The following is a 10,571-nucleotide window of genomic DNA, read 5'->3' on the forward strand; positions in this document are numbered from 1 at the left end:
GGCTGCCAAGCTCAAGAAACTGACTAGCTGAGTCCAGGGTGTTGAAGGAAACAAAGGTATTGAGGGGTTGAAATATGAGGACCTTTGCATTCAGCCAGATGTCGAACTTCCCGAGGGGTACAAACCTCCCAAGTTCGAAATGTTTGATGGCACAGGAGATCCCAGGGTCCATTTGAGGACATACTACAATAAGCTGGTCGGCGTAGGAAGAGATGAAAAGATTCGCATGAAACTCTTTATGAGAAGTTTGGAAGGCAATGCGCTATCTTGTTACATTAGCCAAGACCTCAAGAAGTGGACGACCTGGGTAGGAATGGCATCCGATTTCATGCACAGGTTCAGATTCAATACAGAAAATGCACCAGATGTCTTCTACATCCAGAATCTGAAAAAGAAACCTACAGAGACATTTCGCGAGTGTGCTACTCATTGGAGATCAGAGGCTGCTAAGGTCAGGCCGACCTTGGAAGAAGAACAGATGAACAGGTTTTTCGTCCGAGCTCAGGATCCACAGTATTATGAGAGGTTGATGCTGATTGAGGGTCAGAAATTTTCCGACATCATCAAGCTAGGGGAGAGGATCGAGGAAGGCATTAAAAGTGGTATGGTCACCAACTTTGAGGCATTGCAGGCTACCAACAAGGCTCTACAGTCTGGTGGCACGTCCAAGAAAAAGGATGTGAGTGCCGTGATGGTTGCACAGAGAACAAAGTCCGCAGTAAAATACCAAGCCTACCCGGTACCCCCTCTCACATACCAACCTATCCCCAATTACCAAGCACCTCCGCCCTCTTACCAAATTCCATCACCTGCTTACCAATCATCTCCCTCCCCCACATATTAATCTACCTCACCAAGATATTCCCAACCCGCACCCGTCTACCAAGCCTATAATGCACAGCCTTCTCACTACCAATCACCTCCCGCCCGCCAAAACTTCCCCAGGCCACGCCCTAATTTCGACCATAGACCTCCCAAGCAATACACCTCCATCGCTGAACCAATCGACCAGCTATATGAAAGACTCAAAGCAGCCGGTTACGTCACCCAATCCCCGCCATAACTCTAGAAAATCCTTCCCAATGGGTCAATCCAAACAAAACCTGTGCATACCATTCCGGTATGAAAGGGCATACCATTGATGAGTGTCGATCTTTGAAAGACAAAAACCAAGCTCGAATTGACAACAAAATCATCGTGGCGAAGGAGCCTGCTCCTAATGTTCGCAACAATTCCTTGCCTGATCATATGGGTGGAGGCGTGCATATGATCGAGGTAGAAGATGATTGGGACCCCAAAGGGTCAATTGGATTGATTGCCGAAGGTGACGAGCCCAAGAAACCAACAGTCCCAATGAATCCAATCGTAGTCCAGATCCAACCCTCTGGGGATGCTGAAGTAAACATGTCCGTGCCTCTCGAGTTTGAAACACCGTCATCCACAAAGACCGCAGAGCCAATTGAGGTGGAGTTTGGGTCTCCGAAAGTACCATTTGAAGTTGCTGTATTACCTCCCAAAACAAGGGTGCCCATTCCTGTAGCAATGTCAGCCATAACGCCATTCCATACACAGGCCATTCCTTGGGATTATACCGCCGAGGCAAGAAGGAAGGGGAAAACTAGGTCTGGGGAAGCAATTGCAGCACAGGGTATGACCAGAACCGGCAGAGTTTATACTCCAGAGCACTTAGCTAAATCAAATAAGCAGGCCTCTGGACGGCCCATTGAAACTGGGCCCGATGATCTCTGGCGAAAGATACAGGCGAAAGAATACTCAGTTGTCGATCAATTAAATAAAACGCCAGCGCAGATCTCCATTCTAGCTCTACTGCAGAGCTCCGAGACATACAAGAATGCCCTGATGAAGATACTGAGCGAGGCGTATGTACCGAGTAACATAACTGGAGGAGAGATGGCAAACATGGTCGGGCAGATATTGGAGAGTCATAAGATCACTTTCCACGAGGATGAGTTGCCCCCTGTAGGTTTAGGCCACAACAAAGCGTTGCACATCACTATGCAATGCGAAGACTATTTCATCACCAGGACTTTGATTGATGGAGGGTCCAGACCCAACATTTGTCCATTGGTGACCCTCAGAACATTGGGGAATAGTCTACATGAAATCAAGGATGGGGCTATCAACGTCAAAGCTTTTGATGGTTCCCAAAGGTCCACTATTGGGGAGATCAGTTTATGTCTGCAAATGGGACCAACTTGGTTCGATGTTGATTTTCAAGAAATAGACATCCCAGCATCATACAACTTATTACTGGGACGGCCTTGGATCCACGCCGTTGGAGCTGTAGCATCAACCCTACACCAGGCAGTGAAATTCGAGTGGAATCACTAAGAGGTGATTATTCATGGTGTTGGGAGTAACCCCATATACAGTCGCCAAACCATCCCAGCGATTAAAGGAAGAAGGAAGCTAGGAGGAGAAACCTACCACCAGATTGAGCGAGTCAACGCCGTGGACAAAGATAAGTGGTGGGATAACAAGATAGAAAGTATACTGAATTGGAGCGGGTATGAACCTGGCAAAGGGCTCGGCAAGAACCTCCAAGGAATCACCATGCCTATCAAACTGAAGAAACATGGCACCACTTTCGGGTTAGGGTATGGATATACTTGGCAAGAATTCAAGAACTGGTCGCCATCATGGCGCGGCCCTTACTACCCGCTGGAGCACCCAATACCCCGCCTGGAGCAAACTTTCCAGCCAGCAGACATCATATATGGGTCAGAGGAAGATGAAACATTGGCAGCAATGAAGAACCTGTTCTTGGAAGATGACAATATGGACTGTATGTCATTCTCGAGGAGGAAGGGGAGGAAGGCCCTTCCATACAAGCTGTGAGCCGAGGAGCGCGCCTCAATAATTGGTCCATCAGAACCACCAAGGCCCGGAAATCTTCGGGGTAGCAAGGCTGAACAAAGCACTATGCATTATCTTTTACTTTTTTTTTGCTAGTTGATTTCCCTTCAGTATTATCTTTAAAATTTGGAAAAGAGCTCCGATGTTCAAAACGATTTTGGAATTTATCAAAGTATTCCAGTTTCTTATAAGTCTCGCTCTTATTATTTTTCTCTATCATTTATTTTATTTTACACAGCATTACTACTACTTATCTTGATGAACCGGCGAGTGTGACATACGACGAGGTAACGCAACAAACGGATATAGACTCAGAAGAGGATGAGATACCAGAAGAGATCGTTAAAGAGGTCGAGGACTTTGAGAATAGACCTAAGTCTAACTTGGACGAAACTGAGGTCATCAACCCGGGGAATACAGAGAATGTCAAGGAAACGTCCATCAGTGTTCACCTGTCACCGTCGGAAAAGGAAGAGTACACTGAGTTCTTAAAAGAATATAAGGACATATTTGCCTGGTCGTATGATGATATGACCGGTCTCAGTACATCTGTTGTAGCTCACAAATTGCCAACAGACCCAACATGTCCGCCGGTAAAGCAGAAACTCAGAAAGTTCAAGCCAGATATGAGTTTGAAAATCAAGGAAGAAGTTACCAAACAAGTCAAAGCCAAGGTCCTCAGGGTAGTGGAGTACCCAACATGGTTAGCCAACATTGTGCCAGTGCCAAAGAAGGACAGGAAGGTCAGAGTCTGTGTCGACTACCGGGACCTCAACCAGGCCAGTCCGAAAGACGACTCCCCCTTACCGAACATACACATCCTGATTGACAACTGCGCTAAGCACGAGCTGCAGTCATTCGTCGATTGTTTTGCCGGATATCATCAGATATGGATGGACGAAGAAGACGTGGAGAAAACGGCTTTCATCACGCCGTGGGGAATGTATTGTTACAAGATGATGCCGTTTGGATTGAAGAATGCTGGGGCCACCTACACGAGGGCCATGACTACTATTTTCCATGACATGATACACAAAGAGATCGAGGTGTATGTAGACGACGTCATCATCAAATCCAAGAGAGCCACTAATCACATGTAAGATCTGAGGAAGTTCTTCAACAGACTGAGAAGGTACAACTTGAAACTGAATCCCGCCAAATGTGCATTCGGGGTTCCCGCCGGAAAACTGCTTGGGTTCATCGTAAGTCGCCGAGGAATAGAACTGCATCCGTCAAAGGTTAAAGCCATTCAGGAATTGCCGCCTCCAAAGAACAAGAAAGAGGTTATGAGTTTCTTGGGGAGACTCAACTACATCAGCCGGTTCATAGCCCAGTCAACTGTCATTTGTGAACCAATCTTTAAGATGTTGAAAAAGGACGCCGCCACTAAATGGACTAATGATTGTCAAAAGGCCTTCGACAGAATCAAGGAATATCTGTCAACGCCGCCAGTCCTGGTTCCGCCCGAATCGGGTAGACCGTTATTTCTCTACCTTGCAGTACTGGATGGGGCATTCGGCTGTGTTTTGGGACAACATGATGAAACAGGGAGAAAGGAGCAAGCCATCTACTATCTCAGCAAGAAGTTCACCCCGTATGAGGCCCGGTATTCCCTGTTAGAGCGCACGTGTTATGCTCTGACTTGGGTAGCTCAGAAGTTGAGGCATTATTTCTGTGCCTATACCACTTATCTCATATCAAGGATGGATCCGCTAAAGTATATCTTTCAGAAGCCCATGCCCATGGGCAAGCTAGCTAAATGGCAAATCCTACTAAGTGAATTCGATATTGTCTACATGACCCAGAAAGCGATCAAATGACAAGCACTGGCCGATCATCTTGCCGAAATCCCCGTGGGTGGAGAATACGAGCCTCTAAATACGTATTTTCCTGACGAGGAGGTCTCTTTCATACGAGAAGACATTGTAGAATCCTATGATGGCTGGAGAATGTTCTTCGACGGAGCAGCAAACTTCAAAGGAGTTGGCATAGGAGCAGTTCTAGTATCAGAAATAGGTCAGCATTATCCGGTGTCTGCCAAGCTCAGGTTCCCATGCACCAACAACATGGTCGAGTACGAAGCCTGCATCTTAGGGATCAAGCTGGCCATTGACATGAACATTCAGGAGTTACTAGTGATCGGGGATTCAGACTTGTTCATACATCAGGTTTGAGAAGAATGGGCAACCAAGAACTCCAAAATACTCCCGTATTTGCATCAGGTACAGGAGTCGAGGAAGAGGTTCACAAAGATAGAATTCCGGCATGTCCCCAGAGCCTAGAATGAGTTCGCCAATGCATTGGCCACTCTATCATCCATGATTCAGCATCCAGATAAGAACTTCATTGATCCTATCGCGGTAAAAATCCAGGATCAACCCGCTTACTGTGCTTATGTCGTGGAAGAAGCAGATGGAAAACCATGGTTTCATGACATTAAGAAGTATCTGTCAACAGGAGAGTATCCAGAACCCGCAAACACTACTCAAAAGCGCACACTGCGGAGGCTATCCAATCACTTATTTCACAGCGGAAGAATCCTGTATAGGAGGACTCCCGATTTGGGATTACTAAGATCTGTCGAAGCAAAGGAAGCATCCAGGTTGTTGGAAGAAGTTCATGCAGGGACCTGTGGTCCGCATATGAATGGTTTTGTCTTAGCCAAAAAATACTCCGGGCCGGTTATCTCTGGATGAATATGGAAACGGACTGCATCCAGTATGTTCGGAGATGCCATCGCTGCCAGATTCATGCAGACATGATAAAGGTGCCTCCTAACGAGCTCAATGCAACAAGCTCACCATGGCTGTTTGCCGCTTGGGGAATGGATGTCATCGGACCTATCGAGCCCACCGCATCAAACGGGCACAGGTTCATTCTAGTGGCAATTGATTATTTCACCAAATGGTTTGAAGCAGCATCGTATAAGGCAGTAACCAAGAAGGTTGTGGCAGACTTTGTCCGCGACCGTATCATTTGCCGGTACGGCATCCTAGAGTCAATCATCACTGATAATGGTTCAAATCTCAACAGTGATCTGATGAGGGCAATGTGTGAGACGTTCAAGATTAAGCACAAGAATTCCACAGCCTACAGACCTCAAATGAATGGAGCTATAGAAGCAGCCAATAAGAACATTAAGAAAATACTAAGGAAAATGATAGAAAAACACAAGCAGTGGCCCGAAAAGCTATCATTTGCTCTGTTGGGATACCGTACCACAGTCCGCACATCAACTGGGGCAACTCCTTATATGCTGGTTTACGGTACCGAGGCAGTCATCCCAGCCGAAGTAGAGATTCCCTCCCTGAGGATTATACAGGAAGCGGAACTTGAAGATGCAGAATGGGTAAAAAGTCTATGAGCAGTTAGCCCTCATAGACGGGAAAAGACTGAATGCAGTTTGTCATGGTCAATTGTATCAGAACAGGATGTCCAGAGCCTTCAACAAAAGGGTCAGACCGAGACAATTCACGCCGGGACAGCTAGTACTGAAGAAAATTTTTCCGCATCAGGATGAAGCAAAAGGAAAGTTCTCTCCTAACTGGCAAGGCCCGTACATGGTTCATCGGGTCCTAACAGGAGGGGCCCTCATACTCGCAGAGATGGATGGAGAATTCTGGCCAAAGGCAATTAATTCAGATGCAGTCAAATGCTATTATGTGTAATCATTATGATTTCTGCATGATGTAATTTGAACAACGCCTGACCTGATTCCCGTTTAAGGGAGGATACGTAGGCAGCCCTATGGGTTCGGTCACAATTCAATAAAATTTTCATTTCCCCCACTATTGGAAACTGGGGCAGAATTTTGAGGAGGACCCTCAAAATTCCGAAGTTGATCTTCAGCCATTCTCCAACGCGCTGTCGTCAGAAGTACCAGCCCAGTAAACTGGGGAAGAATTTTAAGGAGGACTCTCAAAATTCCGGAGCAAGAGAGGTCGCAATATCTTGAACCGCGTCGCAGTCGTCGGTTCATCTAAAAGAAAATCGTTTTATTATTATTTATGTGTTTACATCATATTTTTGAAAGTTATGCATGGCTACTATCAAATTGCTTTGTTTAGCGATGCTACCCCCCCCCCCCAATGAAAACAAGAGCCGAGTAGGACGAGCGAAGTCCACGGGAAGACGAACTAACCTTCCCCCTTTACAAAACTCACGATCTTTCTTTGAATTCAGGAACCCCAGAACATAGAACCATCAGATACGGTTACATATTCATATTTTGCAGGAGTACAACTCTCAGAATCATCGCTCACTTACAAGTGTTTTCCACACATGACATCCCCAGCAGCCACAACAACGCAATCAACTATCAGCTAAGAGTTTTCGTTACTACTCACCTTTATCTGCATTTTGCATAAGGCTACCTTTCTGCCTTCCGAGGTTAAGTTCTACCTCCACCTGCATTTTCTGCATAAGGCTACCATTCTGCCTTCCGAGACTAAGCATTGTCTCCATCTACATTATTGCACTGCATAAGGTTACCTTTCTGCCTTCCGAGACTAAGCACTGTCTCCATCCTACATTTCCTTGCATTGCATAAGGCTACTTTTCTGCCTTCCGAGACTAAGCAGTGTCTCCATCCTGCATTTTCCTGCATTGCATAAGGCTACTTTTCTGCCTTCCGAGGTTAAGCTCTACCTCCATCTGCATTTTTCTGCATCGCATAAGGCTACTATTCTGCCTTCCGAGGTTAAGCTCTACCCCCATTTGCATTTCCTGCATTGCATAAGGCTACTATTCTGCCTTCCCAGACAAAGCTCTGTCTCCATCTGCATGGCTGAAATATCGCCACTTCATTTAAATCCTGCATCAGCTGAAATATCGCCACTTCATTTAAATCTTGCATCAGCTGAAAGATCGCCATTTTACTTACATTTTTTTGCATGGCTAAAATATCGCCACTTCATTTAAATCTTGCATCGGCTGAAAGATCGCCATTTTACTTACATTTTTTGCATGGCTGAAATATCGCCACTTCATTTAAATCCTGCATCGGCTGAAAAATCGCCAACTTTATTTAATTCTCTGTATCAGCTGAAAAATGCCAGCTTTGTTTAAATTCCTGTCGGCTGAAATATCGCCATTTGTATTTATAGTTCATATCGGATGAAATATCGCCATTTATATTTATTGCTTTACATCGGCTGAAATATCGCCAAATCCTGCATTTCATGGGCTGAAATATCGCCAAATTGTCCAAGGGCGTCATTGTTCGGAGGCATCATTTTCATATCCCAAGAATGCCATGCCATGGCCGGAGGACCCCCCCCTCCCCCCCGCTTTATATTTTGCACATCATTATTCAAAGGCATCATGGTTCGGAGGCACCATTATCATAGCCCGAGAACGTCATTTCATAGCCTGCAAATCCTTTATTATACGCGTCATGGCCCAGGACGTCATGGTCTGAGGACGTCATCCTGCCCGTCCGAAGACAGCATTCAAGGTCCAACGGGAACTTGCATCACGTTTAATTTATGCACGATATGTTTGTATTGCTCATCTGCAGGTACACCAGTCGGCAATGGCCATTACAATAGGAGCGATCTTGCTCCAGTTCCCGCAGCCCATCGGTCCCTGACCATCCTTCCCAACCTAAATATCGCGTCCGTCGTTTTTAAAACCTCCATCGGCATATTCCGCCGATGTATCCCGAACTACATATGACCTAATTCCTGTAAGACCAGGAATATGTAGGCAGCTCAGGAGCCAGAGCTCAGTCAAAACCTTTTCATATCATTTCTTTCGGTAAAAATTGGCCATCATATCTTTACCCGACAACTCTTTCATCCTTCCCGGGTAAAGAGGGGCAGCTGTTGATACCCAATTGTTCCCTACATATTTTTATACTCAGAATATTCTCAAAATAGCATGTACATGCATATATAAGCATGCCCAAGAATTTTGATATTTTTTCCAATTTTTAAAGCTTTTTAAAATTATTTTATTATTTGTTTTAGCAGTACAAAATCCAATAATTATTCCCAAAACTATCATTTTGGTGAGTAATTTATTTCCATCCTTATATTTACACCACAATATAATTAAGGTGATTTTTGCATATTTTTATAAATTTATTTGATATTTTTTAAGCTAAATTGCATAAAATTGCAATTATAACCTATATTACGATTAATAGCTTTTACAATTATAAAATTGTTCCCAGTATTTTTAGATTAAAGTTTATATATTATTAATTAATTCAGTGCTTTCAATTTGCTTTTAAAATCATTTTAACTATTTTAATTAAATTAAAAAAGGAGAAATTGCCTATTTAATATATAGTCCATTACCATTCAATTTTAGCCAAAATCAAACCCCCAATTTTCCAGCCCTATTTTTTATTCAAATATGACCCAATTCCTAAATTACCCGCCCCTGACCCACTCAAATAACCCGCCCAAGCCTTTTATTTTAATCCCAGTCGTTGATCTAACAGATCAACGGCTCACACGCATCCTTTCCTTTTTTAATCCACCAACACCCTCAACCCTAAATCATTTCCCCTTTACCCGCCGCCCTTGAATCCCTTTCCTCTCCAATCCTCTCTGCAACCCCATTCAAACCCTAGCCGCCGCCACCCAAACAAACCTTAATCCCCTTCGATTCCCACGGGAATCCATGGCTTCTCAGGCCATGGAAACCTCATACTCACCTCCTACTGCTCCTGTGAGCCTGATGCTCGAAGGATCGAGGACAGACTTCGAGGGTCTTCACTCAGATCTTCGCCGACTCGAGGTTTCCAGCCATTTCTGGCCATTTCCGGCCTTGCTCCGGCATATTCTAGTCTCCTGAGTCTGGTTTTGAATTTATCCGACTTAGATCGGATCTTTTTAAAGCCTTTCTCACTCTAGGGTTCTTTAGAAACCCTAACTATTCGAGGTTTTTTTCTGATTCCTTTTAGATCTGTTATGTATCTATGCTATGCGTGAATTTTTTAACGATTTCCCTAAGTTTTCCTTTGAAAATTGCTTTCAAAACCCTTCTTTTCCGATTTAGGGTTTCTGGAAAGCATTCAAGTGTTTTTATGATTTTTGCTTTCTTTATTATTTGTATTGTTTCTCTTATTGTGTTCCTGTATCATGTTCTCACTCGCTTTCCACTATGTTCTTATACTTACTCTATTATGTTCTTAGGAGTTCTTCTACTGAGTTTCATACTCCGTGATTGAATGTTCTTTTGCTGTGTTTTTCTATACTCCGCCCTGGCATATTCTCCTACTGTGTTTTCTACGCTATGATTCCCATTTTTTTTTACCATGCTCTGCTATCTTCATCCTCTATAAGCATGTATTTCTTCTATTGTTTCTTCTACTGTCAGTTGTTCCCTCACTACGCTTCGAAACTAGTTTCCTCACTCTGTTTGCTTTGATCTTTCTACTTGTTTGTGTGCTTTCTTATGAGCTTCTAAAAGAAGCCACTAAGCCTGTTTTTGACTACTTGCCTCTACATCTTCGCATTCGATTCTTTCTACTGATTTTACAAGGTCATGGCAAAAAGTTTCGTGTTTAGGCATGTATGTGTGCTTTTATATATGTGTTGAATCTTTCATTAAAAGGATTTCAACTAGTAATTGAATCAGAATCTTTTTGGGGGCTTTAATTGATTGTACTAATTTTCCTTGTGTAAAATCTTTTCTTCACACCAAATATTTAGACTTGTGATTTCGTGGCTGTCAATTGATTC

Source organism: Nicotiana attenuata, chromosome 6 (genome assembly GCF_001879085.1).
Source record: "Nicotiana attenuata strain UT chromosome 6, NIATTr2, whole genome shotgun sequence".
NCBI lineage: Eukaryota > Viridiplantae > Streptophyta > Magnoliopsida > Solanales > Solanaceae > Nicotiana > Nicotiana attenuata.